This window comes from Haemaphysalis longicornis, unplaced genomic scaffold (assembly GCF_048455015.1).
Source record: "Haemaphysalis longicornis isolate Haplotype H1 unplaced genomic scaffold, Haemaphysalis longicornis Haplotype H1 scaffold_7, whole genome shotgun sequence".
Lineage (NCBI taxonomy): Eukaryota > Metazoa > Arthropoda > Arachnida > Ixodida > Ixodidae > Haemaphysalis > Haemaphysalis longicornis.
In genome coordinates, this window is record NW_027526422.1 from 55,801,767 (window position 1) to 55,818,871 (window position 17,105).

Sequence of the window (17,105 nt, forward strand, 5' to 3'; positions counted from 1 at the left end):
CTCCGCATCCAAGTGTATCATCTTTCTCGCGGCTGGAAATGAGCTGCTATTCTGCGTGGAGAAAGGAAGGGGGGGGGGGTATAGGCGGGGAAACAAAGTACATAAAAAATTACAAGAAGCCCTATAAATCCGATCCTGTATCCACCTTGGCTTTCGTGGTATGAAGAGAAACGCGCAGCGGTACATTGCCAGTGCGACGGTGGAACGAGCGCAACACAGAATTTTGGATCATCCCTCCCCCCCCTAGTCGGTCTTTTTCTGATGCTAAATGTTTATCACGAAAGATGAGGAGTCTCAGCACCTAGAAAACCGGCTGGCCCACGTTATTCTCTACGGACTTTGCCAAGACACGAATAGGAAGTGGACAGACAGGACGACAAAGAAAAGTAAACCGACGAGATGACTGTTTATTGCATGTTCATTGTCAAATGCGTGATGATTTGCTATGCATGCTATGGGGAAAACGAAACACGGCTCCAAAACGCTGGTTCCGCTTTGTAAAGTTTGGGTGCAGAACATTAGTATAACTCATGCGAAGTACGAATTCATTTCCATTGGCCACGCGTGACCAGCAGTGGCTTGTAATACGATTAGTACGTGACTCACTATGGAGGATTGTTCCTTCCATGCGATTCACACATCAAGCAAGCCCTCGTTTCTTCGATTACACGACACCAACCATTCCGTTTTGGAGCCCTAGCCTTCTCAGCTGTTCAGTGATTCGCATATTTATTCATCATCATCATCAACACCAGCCTATCTACCCCCACTGCAGGGCAAAGGCCTCTCCCATTAATCCCCAATTATCCCGGTCCTGTGCTAACTGCGACCAATTTATCCCCTCAAACTTCTTGACCTCATCTGCCCATCTAACTTTCTGCCATTCCCTGCCACGCTTGCCTTCCTTAGGGATCCACTCTGTTACCCTTAATGACCAACGGTTATCTTGCCTTCACGTTACATGCCATGCCCACGTCCATTTCTTCTTCTTAATTTCTACTAATATGTCCTTAACACGCGTTTGTTTCCTGACCCACTCCGCTCTTTTCTTGTACCATATTTGTCCCAAGGTGCGCATATTTATTATTGTTCCTTATCTAGAAGGGGTGATTTAAGGATGGGGAAGACGGTAAAGGAAGTGAGGCCCTCTACATCCTTTTGCATATCCTCGGGGTACTTGCGAACACAGGGACATGACAGTCTCTTTTGGGTGCGCCCGGCCCAGAGGAGGCGATGCCCACTCCTGGAGGGTCTCGATGTTCGGTGGAGGATGGGCTCTTCACTGCGCCGGGAGCCCTGAGAACTCCCAGAGCATGCGGTGCATCGTGGGCCACGTTGGCGCGTGACACGAGGAGCAGGTTACGATGGTGGTCTCGGTGTTGTCCTCGGGGGCGGGGGGGTCCCTCATGTGTCGTGAGAGACGAGGAACGCATGCCGTCCTCCCTAAGAGCAACCCCTGCTCTTATTTAGTGCAGAGAACTTTCAGGGTCTCACCTTGTCGCCGTAGCTCGCTGTAACGCTCGATGTCAAACGACTGCCGGAAACAGGCGGTGCAGCGAGATAACGACCCCGAAGTCCGGCGTACCGTCGTAGGGCGTCGCGCAGAAGCTTCGAAAACCAAGCTGTTTATTTAGTCATAAGCGCTCGAAACTCGTGAACCGCTGGCGCTTGTTATACAACTCCCCGTTGTTTAGCGCAAGGAAAACTGTAGGTACATTTGAGGCAAAATATATGTAATTAAGCGGCAGACCCGCGTTCATTTAGTTCTGAACGCTCGTACGGTTGGTTTTTACCATAGTAAGCGGGGGAAAAAAAGCGGCAACGCAACGCCGGCATGTACGGGAGGAAAAGCAAGCACAAAAAAAATTCCCCCGCATTTCCCCGAGGGGGAGAATGTGAAAGTGCGAATGCACGGTTGTCGGCCCGCTTGCGGCGCTTGCGCTCGGCCCTCGCAGCCCACCGCCTCGCCGCCTTCTCTTCCATCTCTTCCATCGGGTTTGTAGTATCACGTGTACACCACGCAGTTATCAAGCCGCTATAACGCCGCTGAGTCGCCAACGCACGCCGCTGACGACGTAGTTTGAATGCGTTAAAGATATAAGGCGCGTCACTAACACTGATATCACCGTCGCGTCCGTGGCTTGGTCGGTAGAGCGTCGCGCTGCGGCCGCAAAGTTACCATCAAAGTTACCATCAAAGTTACCATCAAGCTACATTGGGTACCCTTTCACGTTCCGGATGCCTCGATATGCAGGGTGTTCACAGAGTCTTGGTGAAGTGAAGGACGTTCGCCAAGACGCATGGGGGGCAGCCGGCTTTGAGACTGCGGAGTCGACGACACGCCTCGTCCGCATGACTCTGCGTGAGGACCTCACCACCGACGATTTGCCCCACCTGTTCAAGTTCTACGGAGGCTCCGTTCTTGTCGTCGTGCCGGGTCGTGCGCCTCAGTGTCTGCGGGGCGATTCCACGAGAGAACGAACATGCGTGTACACGACCATTTTTTGTTCATTCTTGTTTTTTTATTATATATGCGCGCAATATGGAAACCCCCGAAAATCAAGTTTGTTTTCTCCTGAGGTGCGTAGTTCGGGAGAAAAAAATGTTTGAATGTGCCCGGAGCGCAGCGGTGGTTTCGGCAACTGCAGATTTTTCCAAGTTTGCGTCTCTGTGTACGTCAAGAAGTACAAGGGGTGTGTATAAAATATTTTGGGCCATAAACTAGACCAGAATGCTAATCTGTGTAACGCAAAATCAGCGTCCTGCAGCGAACAAAAAATTCAAAAAAAAATCGTGAAATCGGCCCAGACGATAATTTGTTAGTGTTTTTGACGCCCCCTATCTACATTTCTTCTTTTCTGAAAAACTTGTAAGTCGGCCATTTTATTGGCAATACGTATCTGAACGCATCAACAAAAGATGGTGTTTGTAGAAAATTTAGAAGTACTAAAAAAATTGAATAACTTCGGCTCTTTTTCAGAAAATGCGCAAATTCAAAACTCAATATAAAAAAAAACCCATACTCGATTTTCTTCAAAATTGCGAAAATAAGACTCCTTTACTTGGACAACAAAACTGTGAAAAAACATGTTGCATCATTTTGTTGAGAACAAAGTTATAAGGGGCCAAACTTGGGGCTCGCGCGACGCGTCTTGGCGCGCCGCGGTAAGTTCTGGCCGCTGTTGCCGGACGTTGCGCGGGTGTACACGGGCGGTAATTCATATTCCACTGCCACATGCCGGCACGGTCAATCTCTTTCCAGTATTCCCAAACGAAAAAAACTATTCTGGAGATTCTTCTGTTTTTTTTTTGTTTTTTTTTTGCCCGCCTCTGTTTCCCTAATTTGTTCTTTAACGAGCTAACTTTCTGGCCGATACCAGCTCGAAAGCGCTCCTTAGCGAACGCCACTCTTCTTATAGGGAAAGGAAAGAAGGATTCGAAACAACAGGAAAAGTTTTTCCGGTGGTTATATCGGGTAGAAGTGGTAGGAGTGGTCGAAATTTTGTATTATTATGGCGCTTCGGTCACAGCACGAGTAAATTACTGAAGGGATTTCAGTTTTTTCACAAGAATATTTATTCAAGGAAAAAGACACAAGTTTGGAAATTGGCTGTCAGACTATCGTGATTAATTATTTACAGTCAGGAACACAGCAAAAGGCATACGTGTGGGAATACAACTCAAGTAAAATATTTATAATATCTGCACCACAGCTTCCTCGGGCGCTCATACAGTCCAGCACAGCCACTTTGCAGACGTGTAGTTTGCTCTGGAACGTTCGTACAGCTGATATTTCTTCTTGAAATGGCTGGCTGCACTGTCACTAACGTAAACAACGTAGCTGTACACAGGGGCACTTTCTTCCAGGCATTCGTGCACCTTGTGGAGCGAGCGCATAGCATGCACGTGCGGTATCGTGTTGCATGTGATCGCTAACTACTGCGAAGCTCTGGACTGATTTTCTTGTAGTTACAACGCACGTAAACAGTGAAACCTGTGTTTTGTGCCAGTGGTACGACTGTACTTCATTTGGCAGAATAACTGTCCAATTTTCAGAGAAGTCGAAGTGCAGTACAATGCTTGATCGCCGTTCGCATCTTTTCGCTTCGTTTATGGCAATGGCCTGGGTCCGCCTAATAGAGTCATGGGAAATCCACTTGGTGACCCATTTGCCTAGCTCCTTCACGAATGCAGCTGGCGGTAGACTCTTTTTTATCAGAGAACCAATTTCCCATACAGCGTATGTGACGTCTTCTTCGTCCGAAACGCCCAAAGCGGACATGGTAAGGTTGTCGGCCATTGGGAATTGCCGGCACGCGCCCAAGAAACACTGCGTCGATGGTGAGGTGCAAAGACAAAGCTCCTTTAAGTTGCTCATTCTTCGGTCAACCCCTGTAACATTTTGCAGGGCCAAAGCAGACAGGTCGGCATTCGCACAATAAACGCAGACGCACACTTCATGCTGGGGTGAGTGCAAGACTTGGGCGGGAATGAACTGTGGGTGGGTGAATGGGTCACACTTTTTTTTTTCAGAACAACATCCGCTAGGCTTCCCCTGCCACATCTATCAGGATAAGAGTGTGCGGGTAGTCGAGCAAGCAAACACGCGCACAAATGCACGTGCAAACACTTAGGCACAAACGAAAGCATCCACCCATGAAAAAAAAAAAAAAAAAAAAAACCTTTTACGGGGAGGAGTCAAAAGCAAACAAAAATATAGCAAGAGTAAAGCAAAGGGAAGCATCCGTTGAGAGCCCATCAACCAGTGAGTTGAAGGACAGAAAAGGACGGGGCAGTAGCCTCCCCTTACTGCAATTTTCGTACGCAAGCGTATCAAAATCGCTAGTAATACTGTAATGTACGCTTCGCCTTTGTGATATGTGACTAAACAATAGATATACGGCAATAATATGACAACAGACCGGAATTTAATAATACGTCAAGAAGCCAGGTACCCGACCGCACCTGATTCTCATTCCAGTAAAATAGGTTCGCGTGCACGTGGCGTCTCCGAAAAGCCTCCTACGGCCTCGTAAGCCGTGGTGCAGGTGTTTGTTTCCTGCTTAGTTATTTTTAAGGTCGTTCTCTCATGTTTGCCTCAAAGAAAGCGGTGGGATACCCTGTACTGACGCCAGCGCACCATGCACCACCAGCGGAAATGCGCCCGTCGTGGTGGGGAACTGATTAGGGTCTGAAGGTCAATCCATTCCCTCCCTTGTAACTGCCCGAGCGCCATCTGTTTCGGTTGCCTGCGCATCGGAGGAACCTTTGTTTTTTTTGTTTTGCATCCCGCAAAACACTGGCGCCGCAAAGGAGCGCTTTCGAGCTGATATCGGCCAGAAAGGTAGCTCGTTAAAGAACACGTTAGGGAAACAGGCGGGAAAAAAAAAAAAAAAAAAACAGAAGAATCTCCAGAATAGTTTTTTTCGTTTAGGAATACTGGAAAGAGATTGACCGTGCCGGCATGTGGCAGTGTAATATGAATTACCGCCCGTGTACACCCGCGCAACGTCCGGCAACAGCGGCCAGAACTTACCGCGGCGCGCCAAGACGCGTCGCGCGAGCCCCAAGTTTGGCCCCTTATAACTTTGTTCTCAACAAAATGATGCAACATGTTTTTTCACAGTTTTGTTGTCCAAGTAAAGGAGTCTTATTTTCGCAATTTTGAAGAAAATCGAGTATGGGTTTTTTTTTATATTGAGTTTTGAATTTGCGCATTTTCTGAAAAAGAGCCGAAGTTATTCAATTTTTTTTAGTACTTCTAAATTTTCTACAAACACCATCTTTTGTTGATGCGTTCAGATACGTATTGCCAATAAAATGGCCGACTTACAAGTTTTTCAGAAAAGAAGAAATGTAGATAGGGGGCGTCAAAAACACTAACAAATTATCGTCTGGGCCGATTTCACGATTTTTTTTTGAATTTTTTGTTCGCTGCAGGACGCTGATTTTGCGTTACACGGATTAGCATTCTGGTCTAGTTTATGGCCCAAAACATTTTATACACACCCCTTGTACTCCTTGACGTACACAGAGACGCAAACTTGGAAAAATCTGCAGTTGCCGAAATCAGCGCTGCGCTCCGGGCACATTCAAACATTTTTTTCTCTCGAACTACGCACCTCAGGAGAAAACAAACTTGATTTTCGGGGGTTTCCATATTGCGCGCATATATAATAAAAAAACAAGAATGAACAAAAAATGGTCGTGTACACGCATGTTCGTTCTCTCGTGGAATCGCCCTGCGGTGCAAGCGTAGAGGACACATGCGAAAAGAGTGCCGAACACCGAGGTGCTCGAAGTGTAAGCTTTTTGGTCACCTCTCAGACGACTGTGTAAGGACCTCCGCCAATGTCACCGGCCCTGCTGATGAACCGGAAGTACATCCTGAAGTCATGGATGACGAAGAAGCGGAGAGGGCAGCGGCGTCGACAGCTTTGGCCGCGGCAGCGACGGAGAACGACGTAAACCGAGTGAACGGGGCTGGCGACCAAACGCCCCTTGACACTGCAAAAGTAAGCGAGGAGCAAACCGCCAACGGGTCACAGCTCGAGCCACAGACCAGCGACTGTGTTGCAAGTACACCCGAGGCCACTAAGGAGGACGCACCCATCGAGCAGCAGCACGAAGACAGCGCGGACGACGACGACGCAGTGAGCCAGCACTCATGTGTTTCCACACGGACACTGCATAGCGGAGAGTATCTAACGGAGGACGAGGGCACGAAGGCACAGAACACCGGACGTCGAGACGAGTCAGCAAAGCGACGCCGGGATGCAACATTGAGCGAAGAGCGACGCCTCGCCCGCCTAGAGAAGGAATGGAAAATATCAACAAAAAAAAAGGGGCAAGTTTGAATCGCACCAACCGCGGTCACAGTCCGCGACGCGTTTTAAGAAGCACTGAGTCTTGTGTTTCCCGCTAAAATGTAAATCATGGTGTCTGTGTGTAACTCATTATCGGTGACAGCCGATACACCCCTCCAAGTAGCGACGCTAAATGTACGAGGCCTTGGTTCAAGGAAGCGTCAACTTCAGCTTCGGAAGCTAATGGAGGAAATGCAAATTGATTTGCTAGCCGTGCAAGAAACTAAAATTGAATCCGAGCAACATACAGACACCATGGTGCAACCGTTCCTTGATGCGTATTACGTGTGCGTTAGCCATGCGGCTGGAACTTCTGGAGGCTGTTGCTTGTTTATAAGAAAGGCGAAAAACTGCGTGGTTGAAAGCGTTAAGGCCTGCTCAGAGGGCCGTTTCGTCGGCTGTGATTTCGTGTATCACCAACAGCCTTTTAGAGTTGTGTGTGTTTATGCGCCCACAAAGCCCAAAGAACGCCGTATTTTTTTTTGAGGATATAGTTAAACTTCTCGAGTGTGACAGGAAGCTTATTTTTCTCGGTGACTTTAACTGTGTTTGCAGGCAAGAGGACCGTTCGAACGAAAACGCCCCCTCTGATCCAAGTGCTATTTTTTTGTTGGAAAACATCAGCCGCTTGTTACTCGAGGACGTTGCGTGCTTCGCAAATGCTACATGCGCGGCAAAATTCACACATTTTCAAGGAGCTAGCCATGCCAGATTAGATAGGATTTATGTGTCGGCAGAGCTAGGCCCCTCGTGCAATGATTATTCAGTCGAACCCGTCTCGTTTTCAGATCATTGTTTGGTTACCGCGCGTGTCGGAGGCAAAAAACAAAGCAGGGAAAAGTTTAACTGGACCCTTTGGAAATTAAATGAAAAGCTCCTTAAGGATGACAAGTTTCTTTCCATGATTAACGCAGAGCGAGATGAACTTTTTCACACGGAAGGCAAGAACTGTATCGAGAAGTGGGAGTGCTTTAAGCAAGAAGTGAAGATTGTAGCTATTGAGCGTTCTTCTGAAATTCGACGTGAAGAAAGAAAACAAGAGAAGGATTTACGCAACTTGCTTAAACAGCTGACAGATGAGGAGACAAAAATGCCCGGTGTGTTTATGGCTGACATGCGCAGTGTAAAAGAAAAAATAGAAGCCATCGAAGTTGAAAAGTACAAGGGGGCGGCAATAAGGGCCCGTTCAGAGAACCTTATGGCCGGGGAAATGCCAACGAAGCGCTCACTGTCAGACGAAAAAAGGCAGGCAAAGAAGAACGAAATTGGGGGAATAGAATACAAAGGATCCGAAGTCCGTGAACAAGCTGAAATTGAAAAAGCTTTTTTCGAATACTACAAAGATCTTTTTTCCTGTAAACAGGCACCGGATGGGTTTGAGAGCTCATTTCTTAGCCTTTTGCCCCAATTAGAAAAAGAGACAACTGAGAGTTTAGGTAGCCCCATAAGCGTGGAGGAAATCGAAGACGCGATAAACAATTTAAATAACGGGAAATCGCCGGGACCAGACGGGTTAGGTACTGCGTTCTATAAATTATTCAAGAAGGATGTGGCGCCTATATTATATGAAGTTTTCCGTGAATCCTTCAGCTTTGGTTTTTTACCTCCGTCCTTCTCAAAAGCACATACAATTCTACAAAAGCATACAAAAGCATACATACACACATACAAAAGCAAATTACGCGAGGTGTTCCACAGAGCAGGCTATGATGAAGAAATATTGTCTCTAATGGATGACTTGGCTGTCATGAAAGTACATTTCTTTTAACTGCTCGCTCAAAGCGATGCAGTCCCCCCTTTTTCTTTTCCTTCTTTCCTTTCTTGTTTTATCAGTCATTGTGGCTGGTATTGTTGTATATGTGTTGTTTTGTCTTTTTCGGCAATAAAGAAAAAAAAAAAAAGTCGCGTCCGTGGCTTGGTCGGTAGAGCGTCGCGCTGCGGCCGCAAAGTCCTCGGATCGAAACCTGGCGCCGGATGCTGTTTCTTTTTTAAATATAGAGGAGCACTGCGGACGCCGCCGCCGCCGCCGCCGGCGGTGGATGGTTTGGGGTCGCTTATAAAGTGTATTCATAGAACTCCCGCGGGCGCTGTTTCAGGAAGGGGTCGCGCGAGAACTGCGAAGGCGGGAAATTTGAATTGCATTGGGTGGTAGCAGTGAGCGGATAACGGCGCCACAACCCATTATGGCGAATCACTGCTCTGCACTTCCGACAGCTTTCACGTGGAGTGGAACGCTTTAATTTTTTGTGTACCAGGACTTGGGTGCCCCTGGGAAGTCCTCCTGGCAGTGGTCTTGGGTCATGGGGTGTCGCGACGATAAAAGGGCGCGAATCCCGCGGAAACAGGGAAACTGTGCGAAGCTGGAGGAGCTTCGAAAGAGGCGAGGCTGAAGTTGACTACCTGTTGGTTGTGAACATTCATTAAGATACAGCACATAAATCGAGATTTTACGCGCCGAAGCTACGTTAGGGTTATGAGCGGCACGGTAGTGAAGGGCTGCGGATTAATTTTGTTTACCCGGAAATCTTTAACGCGCGTGCCAAAATCTGGGCCTAAGGGCGTTTTTGTTTGTCGCCTCCACACGAGAAACCGGACTGAACGCCGATACCGGTGCTCATCGGCCAAACGCCCGCTATTCTGCCACAGCGAGTATAGATCGCATACTTTTTCGTCGGCAATTCGCAAAAGCGCTGAAGAAAAAGGTCGCAATCGGGCGCTCACAGTCGATGCGGGGCAAGTAATCCTTCCCCGTCCACTGGCTCCTTTGTTTCCTCCTTTCCTTTGTGGAAAGTTGTCGCATTTTTGTCACTTCTGCTCAATCCGAACCCTAGCTGCTGCTGTCGTGCTTCTGAGACTATCCCGTTTGGCGTAGTCAGCGACTCCTTGTTTCGCCGCGTTGTGCTAGCTGTGTATTGCGGCTCCTTATTTTTCGATGTGACAGGACCCGTGTTCGATTACCTGGGCGCAAGGGGACTGTCAGATAAAATTTATTTGCATCTGCGTGCACTTTACTTTCCAGCGTGTGTGTTTCTTGAGGCAGGTGGATGGGGAGGGGGCTACCGGTATCACACCATTCGGTGTTTTGGGGGAGCTAAGGTCGTTGTCCAGTTTAAGTCTATTTCACTCACTCATGAGTCCTCATTCTCTTGGCCTAAGGGTGTCTCGACGTGAGTTACATCTCCTCCAAATTAACTCAAATTATATCACGCCGACTCATTTTATCAAGCTAAAATAAAGATATCTAACGGCAATTGTCTCTCTTTATACACGACTGATATTCAGTCTTGCCTTATTTGTGAAACATTCCTGAAAATGTCGTTTCATTTTTTTTTTATTGCGTGCACCATAAATGGGTTGTGTCGGGAGTATTCCCTCGTCGCACCGCGGAGCCACGTTGATTCGTCAACAGAGCTAGCGAGAAATGCGCGAAACACGATGGAGTGGATAGAGCACGTGCAGACCTTCTAAGCGTACGCCGCACGTTCCCTCCCCTCCATTCCGGGCTTACCCGTCGCGAACACGTAGTCATTCGACAGGCGCCAACATATACACTGCACACACCTATTCGGCTCCATCTATTCCAACGCACGCCAGACAGCCCTGTCCCACTCTGCCCCCACGGCCTTTTTCCCCATGCCCAGAACCACATTCTCTAGGAGTGCCCCTGCAACCCTACCCAACCACACAATTACACCGGAGAGTGGCTGGCTGTTGCGGTGAGTCTCCAAGAGCAACGGGAACTGGCGGCCAACATCATCAGGGCCCTCAGCGGCTGCCTGGACCGAGGCGGCTGATTCGCCCCCACCATTCCTTGAACAATAAAGTTTCTGTCTATCTATCTATGCTTCGAGGAAGGGGAGAGAGCTCCCGTCTATGCTTCGAGGAAGGGGAGAGGGCTCCCGTCACAATAGTGCCCATGTGGCCATGGTGACGTCAAGTCGAAGCGCTGCGCGCCCCCCGCCCCTGAGCCGTCTCGACGGGTCTCTTGACTCCCGCCCCCGCTTGCACGCTCTGTCGAGTGAAGCCAGGGCAGGCCAACAAAACAGCAAGCCGGAGCAAGGTGTGCGCAACGGTCCGAGAGTCAAGTTCGTGAGGGAGAAGGACGAGATGGTCACGCATTTTTAAAGGTCAGCCGCTGGATCTTCAGTTGATTCTTTTTTGCCGCTACGGGTAGGTTTGTAGCTGAGAAGAACTTCTTGCTGGGCTAGTTGGTGAATAGTTGCCATGATTTGAAGCGCAACAAAAAAATTCACGCATCTCCACGAAGTGAATCATGACGAGTGGGCGAAGCACTAGGGGTCGTTCTTACCGCAAATCACCCGTGGCATTGCCCACTCGCGCATGTAAATGAGTGACGACGCGGGTGTACAGTATATACGATTCCAATCCAATCCAATCCGATACAATCCAATGTAATCCAATCCAATCCATTTCAATCCAATCCAATTGAATCCAATGTTCCTCGCGCATGGACAACTACTTTATTCGGCTTCGCATGAGCTTATATTCCATAGGAGAAGAGAGGGCGAGAAAGAAGGATCATACACATATACAGATTGCAATAATAATACGTAGATATTTTTACAGCACGTTTTTCAGAAAGCCCATTCCGCTATTGTACAGAGCAATCGAGGTATCACTTACACAGTCACTCGCTCTCTCACTGATATAATACGCTTCGGCTAATTCCCTCGCCTCCCTTTTCTTGCTTTTGTTTAGTATTTTTATCTCATTGAACCGTGCTCACAACAGCACGCATGAGAGTGGGTGGGCAAATGTGCTCCGTTACCTTTTCCAAGCGACATTAAAGGTTTGTAGGTTGAAATTATTCCGAGCATAGCTGGCTTTGAAATTGAACCACATAAACCGTTCACGAGGTTATTTTTAAAGCGATTGTATCGGAAAGCACTAAGTTAAAACGGCGAGTCTGCAGCCGTCGAGGCCTTTTAAAAACAAAAGAATCACAATAAAAGCGCGAAAGTCAGCATAAAAGGAAGAACTCGGGCGGCGCTTCAATATACGGGGTAATAAAGGTGGCCGATGTAATAACGGCCATAAAACGTCGGGTAATATATGAGAATGGAAGAGCTATAGTTGCTCTTATAGGGATACCAGGCGGGAGAACGGGCACCGCTGCAACGCATTTGGAGACATAGCCGCGTTTACGACCTCGGTATGAGATGGACGCTGTTTTACTTTGATGCGCTTTCTGTGGCCCTTTTAGCCCGCCTTGCTGCGTAGAACAAAAAAAAAGAGCATTTGAGGCGAAATATTTCTCTTATGCCAAAGATGCAATAAAACTCAGCCGCTGCCGTCTCTTTGTTTTTTTTCTGTCCTTCTCGTTTTTCTTTTTTGTATACCCCCTCCTGCTTCGTGCTTTTCTAGAGGCCAGAAAGCTCTATTAACGAGCCCAGTAAATTGCGGAACGTATCGGCTACGCCAACGAGGGTAGTACAGTCCAGCAGCTCGTCGGCTGTGCTCGGCCAAGAGATTTGGGCAGCCGCCTTCGCAGCACCCAGAAAGCAAGGGCTCGGAGAATAGCCGATGACGATAAAGCAAACCGCTTCTGCAAAGAATTTCCGTCTTTCTGCCGCAAGAAGACCTAAAAACAAGTTTAAACAACCGTATTTGAAGAAGCTGCGATGCACGTTAGCCGAAACAAATCTGTAGGACTGCAACACCAAGGGTTTTATTGTTTTTGTTGTTGTTGTTGCTGCTGCTGCTGCTACTGTTGTATTTGCTGTTGTTGTTGTTGTTGTTGTTGTTGTTGTTGTTGTTGTTGTTGTTGTTGTTGTTGTTGTTGTTGTTGTTGTTGTTAACGGTTGTCGTAGGGAGCATCAACCTGATAATGGTTATTAACGGTTGTCCTGCAATCTAATCTCGATATAACATGTGTGAACCGCGCAAATAAAAGGCAGAAAATCTTGGGATCTACGGAGAGGCCAACAAATATTTAGCCTCCATGACCAAATCCGCCGCGCTCAGACACCCAAATGAACAAATAAAATTTCTGGCTTTCGTGCTACTAATGGTGTTCTCTAAATGCGGCTCTGTCAGCATCGCCTATTCTCGGGTGTTTCTGCGCGCTCGCTTTTGTGACTTTGTGTATGAAGACGACCCACCGCAAAACAAGCGACTTGTTTTTTGTGGCCTGAATACCGTTTCTTCTTTATTTTTCGCGCCATTGGGCGCTGTTCGGTCGTCTCGCCAGGACATTAACTTAGCCGAGCACCGGAGCAAAACGTTTTATGGCGTGTGAACATGTAGGACGCATGTAGGTGCCATTGCTGACACACCAAACAGACATCCAGAAATGACGTGAGGCGGTCCGAGGTTCGTGCTAATGGCCTTTGGTGGAGAAAAGAAAAACTCGAAACCAGCCTCGGGCTTCAGTTTTGAAAAAAAAATGAAAGCACGGGTACATGCAGGTCCTAGTCCCTTTGCTCTTGTTTTCATTCTATGTGCTGTCCTGCCATGTTCCGTGCCAACCAGTTACTCAAACGAAAGCTTTATACGACTTATATGGCCTTATATGGACGAAAAGTATCCATCGTCGCCTGTCAACACGAATGTCATACCAAAATTGGCGCCGCGGTAAAGAGAAATATAAAAAAACATTTAGTTTTGTGGGGGATTTGAGCCCGGGTCGCCAGACAGCAGCCAAGTTCAGTGCCACTGCTTTAACACGGCACCCTGCCAGAATGGAATAACAATTTTCCTTGTGCGGGCCAGGTGACAGGTGAACGTGATGGCGCGTGATTAGAAGAACGGGTGCACACGCAGAAGAGCTCTGACTGGGGGAAGTTGCCTGTCGGAGTAATTTGCGTCAAAAAGCAAGGAAACGAAGACGAAGAAAGAAGCACGAACGTGGTGCAGCAGTAAGGAAGTATTTGATAATCGCTGTGGCCAGTCTGCATGTCGGTCAGAAGACGAAGGAACGAAAGGGAAGAAAAAGGCGCGAACACGATATAGAACTAAAGAACTAGTACATGATAATCTCTCAATTTTCGCTTTCAAAGCGCGTAAGCAGAATTATATCCCTACGAAGTATTTGCACTAAAGTAGCTGTATCTTCGTATCTACTTATTCCTCACAGTTTTTCAGTCGAAAGGTTGTCATTGGGAGAGGGAATAAACTCTATTCCAGAGGCCCTCAGTGGGTAATCCACACTGGACGGAGGTGGTTCCCTGTTCACGGGAATCCATGCGCTGCTCTCGTCGCCTGGCCCCTATAACATCGCATCGACAAAAATACTCTCACCAAGTTTTGTGCTCGCCACAATTTTCCTATTCCCAAAGCACGCACTATGATAAAGTGAAAGTTGCTGGTGTGTCAGTGTGGAGTTGTATGTGCAGGTGCCGTCATGAGTAATTGGAACAAGGATTTGCGAATATCGCAAAATCTTTGTTTTACTGGTGACAGCCATTATTGGTTTACAGGAAGCTTTTTCCATGCGGAAGGACTTCTTTAAAAACACACCAATGCAGCCAGATAGTTTCTGGAAGAAGAAATTTCTGTAAATTTACGAGGCCGTGTTCCAATTAATTTTCACGGCACATGTACATTGTAAGTAAGTTCTTATGCATTGCATTAATTTTAACTATGTAAAATGGGCGTAATCAAATAGGTGTACAATAAATTCGGTAATTGACCCTGCGGCACTGTCTTGATAAGTGTAGGAAATTGAGAACAGTATGTCGTCTTTTTTTATACGCATTGGTTTCTGGAGCAACGTATAAGTTGAACAAGCACCTTAAAATTTTATTGCTAGCGCGTGTAAAGCTGTGGTGTCAAATATACGTTTGTTGCTGCGAACCAGCATACCTCTAACCAGCCAAGGAAATTTCAGTGTCCGCGTCAGCAGGAACTCTTCAAATAAAAGAAATTACTGGCACCGCCACGATTCGAACCTGAGCCGACATATAGGAACGGAGAGGGAGCCCGTCGTCTTACCGACTGAGCTACGCCCACTTTTTTTTTCTTCGCTCGCCCCCTTCGCTCGTACTCTTCCAATGTAAGTACTGGAAGGGTGTCCGTGTGGAGCTTAAGGGAAAACGTCTTTACGGCCGCTCGCACTGCCATTTTTAAGCCTCTTTAAAATGTCGCGGCCGGTGCTCTCTCGGTACCTGGATCGGTAGATTGGTTCGGGTAACAGTGATTCAGTTAGTTGTCTAGAAAGACTCTTACGGGAAACATCGGGCAGATATTCCATCTAAAATGGTGCCGTGAGAAAACGGCAAGATCTGACTACTGCTCGCAGAAAACCGCTGCCACTGTGCCTTACATAGTCAACTGATGAAACTACAAAATTTGGCAGGGCCTTCGCTAGTGTCATTTTCGAACAGGTCCAAACGAAAGGGTCTGTCTGGTTTCTTAAAAAGGAAAACCTTGGTACAAGCTGTTTCACAAAAAGGTGTGGCAACGCCAGACCACCATCCACCAGCCTGCGGAACAAATTGCTGCGGCTTGTTCGCTCGAAAGCCGACTGCCAAACGAAAACTACAAACAGGCGATGGAACTTTTGCGCATTCATCCGGGAATACTATAAAACCTGCACTATATACCAAACCCTGGCCACCAGAAACAGGTCGCATACAGTTTGCACACGCAAAAATAGACAATTTTTTACCGCCCCATTTTTCTGCCTGCGCACGCATTTCGTGCGCCCTATCGCCCCAGTACGCTGTATTTTCGCAATACCGATCCAACGGTACCCCAAATGTTTTGACGGCGTTGTAAACCACTGGACGTTTTCGTAAACAGCAGGTACCTCTGCACATTCACCATGCCACATCCCGACAGTTCTGATGATGTTTAATTGACTGCCTGTTAGATCACAAAAGCGTTGCGTCATGCGCAGAGCCTTACTCTCACTCTCTTTGTCTGAACGCAAAAAGGCCACATCGTCTGCGTTGGCCAACACCTTTACTTCACATGCCTGTAGGCAAAAACCATGTATGCTACTACTTGCAATTACCTTTGCACACAAGGGTTCTATATAAAGGGCAAAGAGTAACGGGCTCAGTGGACACCCTGGCCTCACCAAGGAGTGAACGCGTATTTTATCTGTTAATTCCTTATTAACAGTTAGGCTAGTATTACAATTACATTACGCCATTTTAACATAGCCTTTAATTACCGACGCTAAGTTAAGATGCTGCAGTATTTCAAACAGTATTTTATGACATACACAGTCAAATGCTTTCGCCAGGTCTATTTGTACCATGGCTACCGTTCGAAAGTCAGCATCGCAGTACTCCAATACGCTGCAGGATACATGCATGTTTGTAAATATAGTTCTACCCTAAATACCACAAGTTTGGTGGGGCCCTATTAACGATTTGATGACGCCTTGCTGGTCCGTATACTCAGCTACGCCCATACAAGGTGAAGAGGGGACAGACGGTGTACCCAACGAGCACAGCGACGGGTCTACCTCCTGCGCTCATTCAAAACCCTCGTATAAAGTGCAAACCGAATAATCTGTAACGGCGTTCACGTGGTTTGGATTAGTGGTCAATTGAACAGAGCCTGGAGAGGGCGCTCTTTGGCGGCGACGCATGAAACAACAGTGAGGGGGAGGCAGTGAGAGAGTGACGCCATAGCCGCACGTGCTGTCCCCTCCTTATCCTTCGCCACACGCTTCTCTCTGTTTTCTTTCTGCCGTCGCTGCTGCGTCCCGTCTCCGCCCCTGCGAAATCCAGGTAACGGCTGCCAGAGTCTCTGGTTTCACTCTTTGTAGAGCCACGTGTGTGAATTCAAGTCACGTCCTGTGGGCAATCGTTGTGGGTGTCGTCCACCTTCAAAGCGTAGATTGGTGTCAAAACTTTTTTTCAGACGAAACGTTTAGGATAGGTCTGGTTTGCAGGGTAAGGCGGCACAGCACTGGGGTCTTGTACCGTGTTCTACAGCTCCCAACGGGGTTCAGCAGGGGTCCTTGGTCCAGGGCTCCAACGGCCGCTGCTGCATTGCGTGACCGCTGAATCAGACCGATCTGGTCTTCACAGCAGTCACTGGCCAGCAGTGCCTCCCATTGCCCCGCATTAGGGTTCCTGATTCTGGGGTCGGCCCTTGTGCTTTGGCATTCCCATTTGGGGTGGTAGAGGGCGGTTTTTGATGTCGCAATGGCCATGCGTCTGCATATCGCGTCGGGTAAATTTTGCTCAGTATGTTTAAGTTTGGAAACGTGCCTGTCTGCAGCTGTCTCCAGTCGGTGGCTTCTGCCCTTGTCAGGTAATT